The sequence below is a fragment of the Felis catus genome, chromosome B4 (genome assembly GCF_018350175.1).
Source record: "Felis catus isolate Fca126 chromosome B4, F.catus_Fca126_mat1.0, whole genome shotgun sequence".
Classification (NCBI taxonomy): domain Eukaryota; kingdom Metazoa; phylum Chordata; class Mammalia; order Carnivora; family Felidae; genus Felis; species Felis catus.
Genome location: NC_058374.1, coordinates 30796748 through 30807500, shown reverse-complemented (window position 1 = coordinate 30807500; position 10753 = coordinate 30796748). Strand labels below are relative to the sequence as shown.

Sequence of the window (10753 nt, the reverse complement as noted above, 5' to 3'; positions counted from 1 at the left end):
TCTACAATGTAGTTTAGAATTCTGAATTTTTTTTATTCTATTTCTTTTTGTTTTTAACGTTTAAAAAAATCTTCTTCTGGGGCACCTGGGTGGCTCAGTCAGTTAAGCATCCAACTTCGGCTCAGATCATGATCTCACAGTTTGTGGGTTCGAGCCCTGCATTGGGCTCTGTGCTGACAGCTCAGAGCCTGGAGCCTGCTTCAGATTCTGTGTCTCCCTCTCTCTCTGCCCTTCTCCCACTCATGCTGTGTTTCTCTCTCTCTCTCTAAAAAATGAATAAATATTAAAAAAATTTTTTTTAATCTTGTTCCATTGTATTCTGGACATCATTGTTTCAGATAAGAAATAAGGCATTATTTGTTTTGCTATTTCCCTCGTATGTAATTGTTTTTAATTTGGCTTATTTCTGTATATTTGGCTTTTAGAAATTTGACTATGACAGGCTTAATGTGGTTTATTTTGCATTTATCTTGCTTATGGTTCACTGAGCTTCTTGAATGTGTAAGTTGATGTTTTCCATCAAATTTAGGAACATTTGAGTCATTCCTTCCTTTTATTTATTTATTTTTTTATAATTTTTTTTAACAATTATTTATTTTTGAGAGACAGAGAGAGGCAGAGTATGAGCAGGGGAGGGGCAGAGAGAGAGGGAGACACAGAATTCGAAGCAGGCTTCAGGCTCCGAGCTGTCAGCACAGAGCCTGACACAGGGCCCGAACTCACAAACTGTGAGATAATGATCTGAGCCAAAGTCGACGCTCAACCAACTGAACAACCCAGGCGCTTTCCCTTTTCTTTTTGAAAGAGAACTTTTTATTACAGTTATGTGCAGAACATTCAGCAGGGTACACTTAGCCATTTGGTGGCCAGTTCTTTAGCCTTTGCCTTTTCCAACTTGGCAATGTGAGCCACCAGCTTTGGACCCAGGATGATGGTGGATCTTACCATATCTGTCACTATAATTGGTCCTGATAGCTTCCACCAGCTTAGCCAGAGCTCCTCTGTCTTCCAAGTTAACCTCCGTGAAGCCAACAGTGTGCAGGTCTTCCTGTGGGCCAAATGCCCCAGCCTGGCCTTCCTTTTGATAATGCAGTAGGGAACTCCCATCTTATGACACAGGGCAGGCCAGAAAACCACCATCTCAATGGGATCCACAACAAGTGCAATCATTGCTACTGAGCCTTCTTGTTTTCCACCAAAGTTGTGACAATATTAACCCCAGCTCAAAGGACATGTTACCTCTTAGTGGGGACATTCCCCTTGAGGGAGATTTCTTCTTAGCCCCAGCCAACAATTTCTGATTCTTCTCTTGCTTTGTCTCTGGACTGTATTTGTGGGCCACCTTAAGTAGTTGAGTAGCTGTTTGGTGGTCCAAGCCCTGGGTGAACTGGTTAATTGTGGGAAGCACTTTAAGACATTAATAGAGAATAGCCCTTTGACACTGCAGCTGGATGTAGCAAGGCCATCTGACAAAGTGGGTAAGGTCCCTTTTGAGCTGGAAGTCTTGTCCAAAGCCAAAATTAGTGAGCCTTTTCTCAAACAGGGGATTGACTACCTTGTTGGCTTCCTGCTTCTTCATGACAGCAGGGGCTGGAGCCACCTTTTTCCTCTTAGCCTTCTTTCCTTTGGATCTTGGCTGGCTGGAGGAGAGAGCTCTCTATTTCTTAAAATATTATCATTCACTTTTTCTGGGGTTCTAATTCCAACAGAAGTTAGAAATTGTATATTATGCCACAGATTTCTGAGCATCTTTACTTTTCTTCCACCTATTTCTTTTTCCATTTTTCAGACTGGATTGTTTATATCAATCTGTCTTCTTGGTCCTGACTTATTTTCAGTATACCATTAATTATTTCTGAATTTTAAAAATCCTAAGTTATTGAAGTCTTGTTCAAGAATTCCATTTCCTTTTTTCTCTCTTTATTTTTTTTTGTTTCCATCCCTCTGCTGAGACTCTCTAACAATTCATAATTATGACACTATTTTTCTTTAAATCCTTGAACATATTTATTATATCTGTTTTAATGTTTAGAGTACTAACTCCAATGTTGGCTTCACCTGAAGATACATTATCTGTTTTTTTTCTTGATTATTGGTCAAATTTTTCTATTTTTTAAATATCTAGTAATTTTTATTGCATTCTCAACAGCATAGATGATAAATCTTAGAGTTTTAAGATTCTGTGATCTTCTTCCTGGCAAGTATTGACTTCTACTCTGGTAGACTGTCCAGTCACTAATCAAGTTGAACTTGTGTACAGATGGTTTTATTTTAAGCTTTTTAAAGCCATACCTGTGGTAGGCCTTCCTCTGGGACTTGGTTCTTATTCCTAAAACAAGTGGCTTTTCTGCTGTGTCAAATGGATGCCAAAATGGATACAAGGTCTTTCCACTGAAACTGGACTAGAACCCCAGCATCTTATAGCTCTGTTCAACTTCTAGTAACCCAGTTACACTTTCTACTCTGTTGCTGGTCTCCAGGAAGCCATTCATTGCTTATCTTGTGCATACTCAGCTAAACCCTCTGCCATGATCTACTCCATTGCACGGCTGCCCTTCCCAGTGCCCTGTCTCACAGATTCTAGTTACTTTAAATGTCTTATACTTGATTTCTACTTTCTTCACTCAGGACGATCATCAAGCTCTGCTTGGGCTCCACCTCCCTAGGCCATAGTCAGGAAATTTTCCCTACGCAGAGATGGCATGATTGCAAGTTTACCTTCTCTCAGGGATAGCAGGCTGGCACTAACTGTTTTTCAAAGCCTGCAATAATTGCCTCATATATTTTGTCCAGTTTTATAGTTATTCTCAATAGGAGAGTTAGTTTTGCATCATTTACTGTATCATAGACAGAATCAGACTTTCCTGGCTGAGGATTCTTAAATGCAATCTGATTACTTACTGAGACGTATAAAGTTCTTTGATCTTCCTGTAATTATCTAGTTTATTTCTTGTCACTGACCACTTCTCCAACCATAGCTTTTTCTCCCAAAAGTCTTCTCATACTTTTCCCCTTTGCTTACTTGCTGCTTGAAAAATCATGAGATTGTTTTGTCTAGAGTAGACATATGTGACTTCAAGAGCTAAAAATGGCATATGTTAGGGGCAAAATATGAACTCAGTTTTAACATACCTTTAAAGTCTCTACAGTACATCACATGAGTACTTGGGTTTTTATCTTTATTGTTTCATATCATTTACATTAATGAACACTTGAGTTCTTCTTAGTCCTATGCTAGGCACAGAATATGTTTTTAGGGTATAGAATAAGAAACTCTGTCCTAAGGACTTTGTTTACTTTGAGGGTAGGAATAAGGCTATTTCTAGATTGCCATTTCCATTCAAAGTAATTTGTGTAAATGCGTGAATCCATCAACTTTCTTTCCTTCTTTTCCCTTTCCCTTCCTTTCTCTGTCCCGTCCTTCTATTTCTCCTTCAGCCAATATTTACAAATAGCCTCATAGGTGCTTGGAAACCCAAAATATCAGTATCTTTTGGGGCATCCTATAGTTTCTTAAACTCTCAGCATTATCTTAAATTCCATGGCAGGACTAAAATTTCCCTAGAATTCTGCCATCTTTCCAGGAGCAAAAGTAATGACAGTAATATTGGGTGTCTTCTGGTCTCTGGCCTAACTGATCCAAAGGAGGTATTTTGGCATCTTACTGAGGAATCTCTGTGAACAATCAGATACATGATTCATAAAAAGTGCTCTTGGGAGATCTATCCAAGAACAACAATGAGTTCAGAACTTTTCTGTTCAATCAGGGACATCTTTGTCTGGATATGCTCTGAATTTTTATTTATTTGTTTATTTTTCTCTTTATAGCAGAGATGATTTCAAGTATTAATCTGAAAACATCCCAGAATAGATCTAGCTTTCCAAGGAATAATGCAGAAATTCACAAAACAGTATTAATTTGTAGAATTTGGTAAACACATGTATTGTGTTCTTTTTTTTTTATTCTATTTCCATTTTTTCCATACTATTAACTCAAAGTAATATATAGTGATAGAGGTAAAGATGTATAAATATCATAGTATTCTTTCACGTAAGGGATTACTTTCTTCCTTTTAATATTACTTTTTATTACACTAATTATATTTTAACATAGGCTTACTGTTCAAAAATACACACTCCATAATCAGAGTAAAACATTGCCCTTAACTTCCTCTCTCAATTCAAATGGATTCCTTTTACTATATATGTATTTCATTTGAGTCTGGTTTAAATTTTTAAAATGTGCTGAAAATCACCTGTAGGTATGAGGGAAACATCTAAAACTGAAATAGCAATGAGGCTTATAACTCTCAAGAACTTGGAGATCCCTGCCCTGTACTCTCAAAGTTTGATCCCTCTCAGATACTCGTTATATGGTGTCATTTCGACATTTAGAAAAATGACCTATGGTAGTCATATAAGCTACAGTGAAAAATTTTTTTTTTGTTCATAAAATATTTGACTTTCCAGATCTTCTGATTCTGAGTGTTTTTACTTTATACCAAGGCAATTCATTTTCACTTTTGCACTTCTTTCAAGATCTCTAATATTCTTCAATTCTAAAATCACTGACTGATGGCATACAAGTGTTAGTTTTTTAAAGGCACAGACTCTATTATTTTCTCTCCATTTTCTGTTTTCTTTTCATTACTGTAGAAATTTGTATCAATTTTTAGACAATTTGTTGTCCACACACCAAGATAAAAGTAAAGGATGGATGAGCAATTTCTTTACCCATTGACTCCACTCAGTGAGCAAGAGACTGTGCTGAGTGTATGCATGTGGCACACAGAATAATATTTCCAGCTGTGTCCCCAAATATGATGCATGAAAAGGAAAAAATACACGCATTGGCATTTGGAAATTAATTCATACCTACATAGGAATGCAGTGTAGAGGTAACCAGCCCTCTATCACAGCAGTTAATAACTTTGTGTAGAGATGAGGGAGAAGAAGGCCTTGCTCTAAGGCCAAACCCAAAAAAGCTGTTTCTGACTACTGCCAACCGAATCCCTTTACAGTTTTGCAATCATGAAAGGTTTTATAATTATTCTGTCTATAAATTTCTCTGTTCTACATGAACTCACTATGTGAAAGGGGCAAGGACTTGCCTTATAGAGGAAAGGTAGTGTCTTAGGTAAACTGGTCTCCACTAGCTACAGTGCTAAGGTCTTCGAGACAATTTAAGTAATAGCAGATATTTGGTATGATGGTGATAATGTTTTTAAAGTTCTTTTCACCTACATATTCTATACCATAATCCTTTCATTGGATTCAGAATCCAGATTATGAGCAGATATGTTGGGTTTTTATTGATGAAATCTTCTAAAGCAAAATATATAATTTGAGCTCAGGCATGCATAGTTTATTATTAATTATACTCTCTTGATTGACAATATTGTTAATAACCAATGACCTAATTTGCATTATATTGTGGGTGTAAGAAGAGAATCAAAATGAATAAAATAAAAAATTTGCCCTTTGCAGCACTGTGTTTCATGAACAGTATAAAACTCCTGCTGGTGAAACACGTGTTTCTACAAACATGAAGCCAAGAACAAACCACTGCAAATATTTAAACTCAATCAGACCAGTTATTAGACGTCGTGTAAATAATGAAAGGAAAAGAATGAGCTGGTTTGAATCATAAATAATTAAAGGAAAAATATCAGCTGACTTAAATTCTTTTTCTCAAATAGTCTGTGTAATTAGAAACAGAGATATTCTCATATTCTGTCTCTCTCTCTCTCTCTCTCTCTCTCTCTCCCAATCTTTTAAAAAGTCAGAATGCTGTGTTTTCTATATCTTCTCACTTAAAAAAAAATCTTGAAGTGTTTAAAATGTATGCAATTTCAACTTTTGATTGGTCAAAAAAAATCATAAAACTAATTTAAATATGCACACTGATTAAAATATGAAATTAAGGATTAACTCCAATTTTATAATTGTGAGTTAACTACCCTTCTGTCAGGGATATTTGTTTTACTATCTTTATTTCAGAAATATACCATAAGGTCCTGTGAAGAATGTATTTAGTATGTTAAATATACAGTTATTCCTACAAGATTTTTTTTTTTTTACTTCGAGAAATATGGACACATGTGGGAGAAAAGAAAACCCAAATGAGACTAGAATAAAACAAAGAAATAAAGTAGGAATAAGAAAAAGTATTAAATAATGTACAAATAAAAAGATATCAGGGTGATTACAGAAAAAAACTATTAAGTAACTTTAGAATTATAATACTTTCAGGGTCACCTGTGTGGCTTAGTCAGTTGAGCGTCCAACTCTTGATCTTGGTTTATGTCATAAACTCTTGATTTCAGCTCAGGTCATAATCTCACAGTTCATGAGTTCAAGCACCACATCGAGCTCTGTGCTGGTGGAGCATAGCCTACTTAGGATTCTCTCTCCTCTCTGCCCCTCCCCCACTTGTGTGCCCGCTTGCTCTTTGTCTCAAAAACTAAATAAATAAATGTATTTTAAAAATTGTAATACTTCCATGCCATTTTTATGGTTAACAACAATAACATAAAAGGTTTGGGGGATGATAATTTTGTCAAGTTGGAGGTTAAATTTTACCCAGAAAGAAACATAAAAGGACAGTATTTTCAAAAAGTTCCACACAATCTAGTTCTGGCACTCTCGCCTGATAATGAAATGTTAACATTAGCAATACTTGTCAGTGCTTCTAACATTGCAAATGGTTAAAAACATTGCTGAAGGAAAACCACCCAGCAGGACCAACAGGTTCATCAGCCTGCAGCTCTGTGCTTCCGCTGCTAGTCGTGGCCTGCACATTCTCTAGCATTTCACCTCCACAAATGAGCACCGCCATTCCTCAGCCCCCAGTACATCTGTTGTACAAGCTTCGGATCAGAGCGTAGAAATAGGGACAAATGCCACCCACTTCAGTGCACTTGCTGCTCTACCAACTGTTAGCAATTGTATGGCATGTTGTCTGCTTTCTCGGTCTCTCAGTTCATGTGTTTCTGGAAGGTAGCTGACAGGTAAAGAGTATGACTTTCCTGCCAAAATCCCCACCCCCACAGTGAAAGAGGTGGTTGTCTGTTCTCTAGAAATAAACAGAGAACATAAAGAAAAATATGGAAATAGGAAAAATCTGTCATAGCACTACCAGCCTGAAAATGACTAGAGAGACCATGTCATCCATACAGGCAGATATGTCAGCCATTCATTCATTTATGCATTCAACAGATATAGATTGACTAGATTGTGTGCAGAACTGATGTTTAAATAGATACGTATCAATAAAATGAATGAATCTTAAGGTACAATTGAACAGGGCACAATAAGTGACAATAAGAACTGGTTTCATTTTATTATTGTATTATTTTAGAGAACCTAAATATGTGTTGTTTTTACAAATTTGGTATTCTTGTGTTGCTCCTAGCAGTGAGTATTTCACACAAATATGAAAGAATATATACTCGACCATCTCGTGCTATGTAGGCAAAAGAAGTAGGGATGGAGACAAAAGTTCACCTTTTTTAAAGGCAGGACTAAACATAGCATTGGATGGGCTGAGATGAAGGTGAAATCATTGGCAGAAGGGAGGAGAGGCCTCGGAGAAAGCAGATCTGACCCTACCCTTACACATGATCAATTACAAAACATCTCTCTTAAAGAGAAACCAAGATCCTAGCAAGCCCCTGGGGAAGAACTGGAGACTTCCTACTCATTTCTGGTCAGTGATCACTTCTGTCTCCAGATCCACTATCTGTACCTTAGATGAGTTTTGGACTTAATTGCATACAAAATAGCAGAAATCAGAAATGGAAGAGAATTTAACATCTCTCAAGTAGGCAATCTGTTTATTTTATACATGAGTCCCAGAGAAATGGGATGACCTGCCCAGGGTCACACAGCAGGTGTTGATATTTAGAATGTAAATTTCCTGAAGTCCAGCCTTTTCCTAAAGGGATCCTTGACAGGGGTCTTCGGAAAAAAGTGACCCAACACCCTCTTTAATTTGGAATATAAGTGTGTTGTCTAACAATAATTTTCTTGGAATGCCAATTATATTCAAAGCCATTCTTTTCCTTATTTGTTAACATTGTTGAATTTCTAGCAACTGTGCAATTTGGATGAAATTACATCGGTAGGTTGGTATATCAGTCTACACCATGAAAACCAGTGCTGGAAAGCCAGTTGTCAAACATTTGCCAGCACACTACTGATTACATCAGTTGTTAAATTTATAATTTAATAAAATATTCACTGTATCAATTTTGAATAGTCTTTCAATGGACCGATTCTATCCAGCAATACCATGGCCTGAATATAATAACCACACTTAATAAATAAATAATATGACCAGGGATTTTCTTTTCTCTCCATGAGTCACTTCAAACATCCTGTGAGGCACCCACTTGAATAAAAAAAAAAACAAAAAAACAAAAAAACAGAAAAACAACTTTAAGTTAAAGACAGCATTATCTGGAGGGCTTAGTCTTTGAAAGCTTAAATGAGTACTCAATGTCTGAGTGCTGTAAACAACTAGAACTAGACAGAACATTTGGAATTATAAATGTTTATATCAATACTAGTCCCTTGCCTTCTCACTAATCTGAACATATAGACCATCCCAGGATTGAGAAACTTTCCTAAGGCAAGAAAAGACCTTGGCTTCCTCCCATACCTACCTCAGTATAGTGAATAATACTACACTCCAGAAAGCTCAAGTCTTATTCACACAGAAGACTTCTAGTCTTAGCTGCTTTCTTGAAATTGTGATTTAGTGGAATATTTGGTGTATAATTATATATGCTAAGTGATCTTGAATAACCATATCTGCTAAATCAGATGATCTGGTCATTTTCTTCTTCATAGAAGAAATAAACAATTTGAATTCACCATGAAATAGAAGCTTCATTGGCAAATAGTAGTTAGTGGTGGGCGGCTTTTTAAGCCTAAATGTTTTTTTCTATTTGATTTACTTAATTGAGCTAATGGGTTCTATGATCGGCTGAATAGTCCGGTAGCTAAAGTCATCATTAGCTATTTTCTTGGCTAACACAATAATGACCCTTAAATTGTCTCCAGTATTTCCCATTACCTTTGAAAACATGTGGAGTGTCAGAAGCCCTAACAGGAAACATATATGATATGTTATTTATGGGAAATATTTTTTTGCAACTAGTAGCTATCACAAAGCTCTTTTAAGTGTCAAGAGAAAATAGTGAAACAAATCATTGAACAAAACAGTGAAGGATCTGAAGAGAGGATTTCGTCTTGATAAATACTAGAATCAATGGATACTGGGATGATTTAGAAATTCTCTAGCCCAATCATTTCATTTTATGGTTAAGAAAACCAAGGCTGGAGATGATAATTACCTTACAAAGATAACATAGCTAACAGGTGGCAGCCAAAATTAGAACTCATTTTTTTTCCATTGAAGAGTGTATTTCTTGAACTAATCTATTAAAAATATGCTTTACTTAAGAGGTACTTAAAGATACTCCAAATCCCAAGTGGTTTAATTTCCCCCATTCTCTTTCTTTTCCTCCCCTTCTCTCTCTCCCTCCCTCTTTCTCTCTCTCTGTCTCTCCCTCCCTCTCTCTCCTTCCTCCCCTCTTTCTCATAAACATAAATTATAATTCATTCACAATATTATTGTAAAAGCCCTGAATTCACTGCAAAGGATAGAAGAAGCAAGAGAATAAAAGCACGACTGAAACAGCTCTGGAGCTCAGTTTGCAGCCTGGAGAGGACACTGTGTTGTATTACAAATGATAGAAACAGGAAAGGAAGGAGAGAGAAGAGTTGGAGTACAATTGCTGAGTGTGGATTGAGTATAAAGGCAGCCACCCTTTAGATTCCAGGGTGGATCATTAGTGGTGTGATATAGGCTAGAATTTCACAGGTGGACAATTCCTCACTGGAGTCATGCATTTGGGGTCCAATCCTGGGGTTTCATCATTTTTCCTCTGTGTAGTGAAATTCAGGGATAATGATTTTTGTTAAGCAAATTCACAAAAGAATGACTGGCTGTACCTAAGCTTACCTTGTTAAATCACAATGTGGAAAATCATTGCCACCGGGCCTGGAATACCTGTCAACTGGCCATCACATTCTCTCCCCTGCAGCAAAATCTATGAGCTGCTCGAAGCAGTGGATATGCATTATTTATTTTTGTATGCCCAGCACCCAGTGTAATGTTTGTCATATTGAAGGTACTTGAGAAATGTATAGTGAAAGAATGAATAAAGAAGGCTGCTGGTTGAGCATGAAATCTGGCAAAGAGAGTTAGATGATTCTAAGAAAGTGTCAACTCACAATTGTAAATGGATATAGAGGCTAGGAAGGATCTTCACTACATTCTCAGCATCCAATCAACTCAGAGGCAATGACAGGATCAAATCTCTGACCCCATAAGTGTAAGGGTCATACTCTGTGCCACTGTGAACTCATTATAGATGATACAATCTTGTGAGGACACTTGGAAACTTGGCAGCTGGTCCTCCTTGGCCACTCCCCACTCTCATCATCTACCTCAATTTAAATCAGCTCCAGCTCCAGAACATGAGGAAGATAGGAATTGATATCCCAAGTCAGCAGAATACCCACACTCTCCGCACAGGGCTACATAGGGTGATTGTTTCTAGAAGGCAACTGAGTAGTCCTCAGGTTCCAAAATGACTGAATTATTGTTGATGGATGTTATTCTCCAAATTCCCCAAAGTAACATGAAAACAAAATGAATTTCACCTACAGCAGCTGATCCTCA

At 36.9% G+C, this 10753-nt stretch overlaps 1 pseudogene; it reads right to left on the bottom strand.

Annotated features, from left to right (window-relative positions):
* Positions 1-837: 837 nt before the first annotated feature.
* Positions 838-6838, bottom strand: LOC101099978 (annotated as a pseudogene).
* Positions 6839-10753: the final 3915 nt, after the last annotated feature.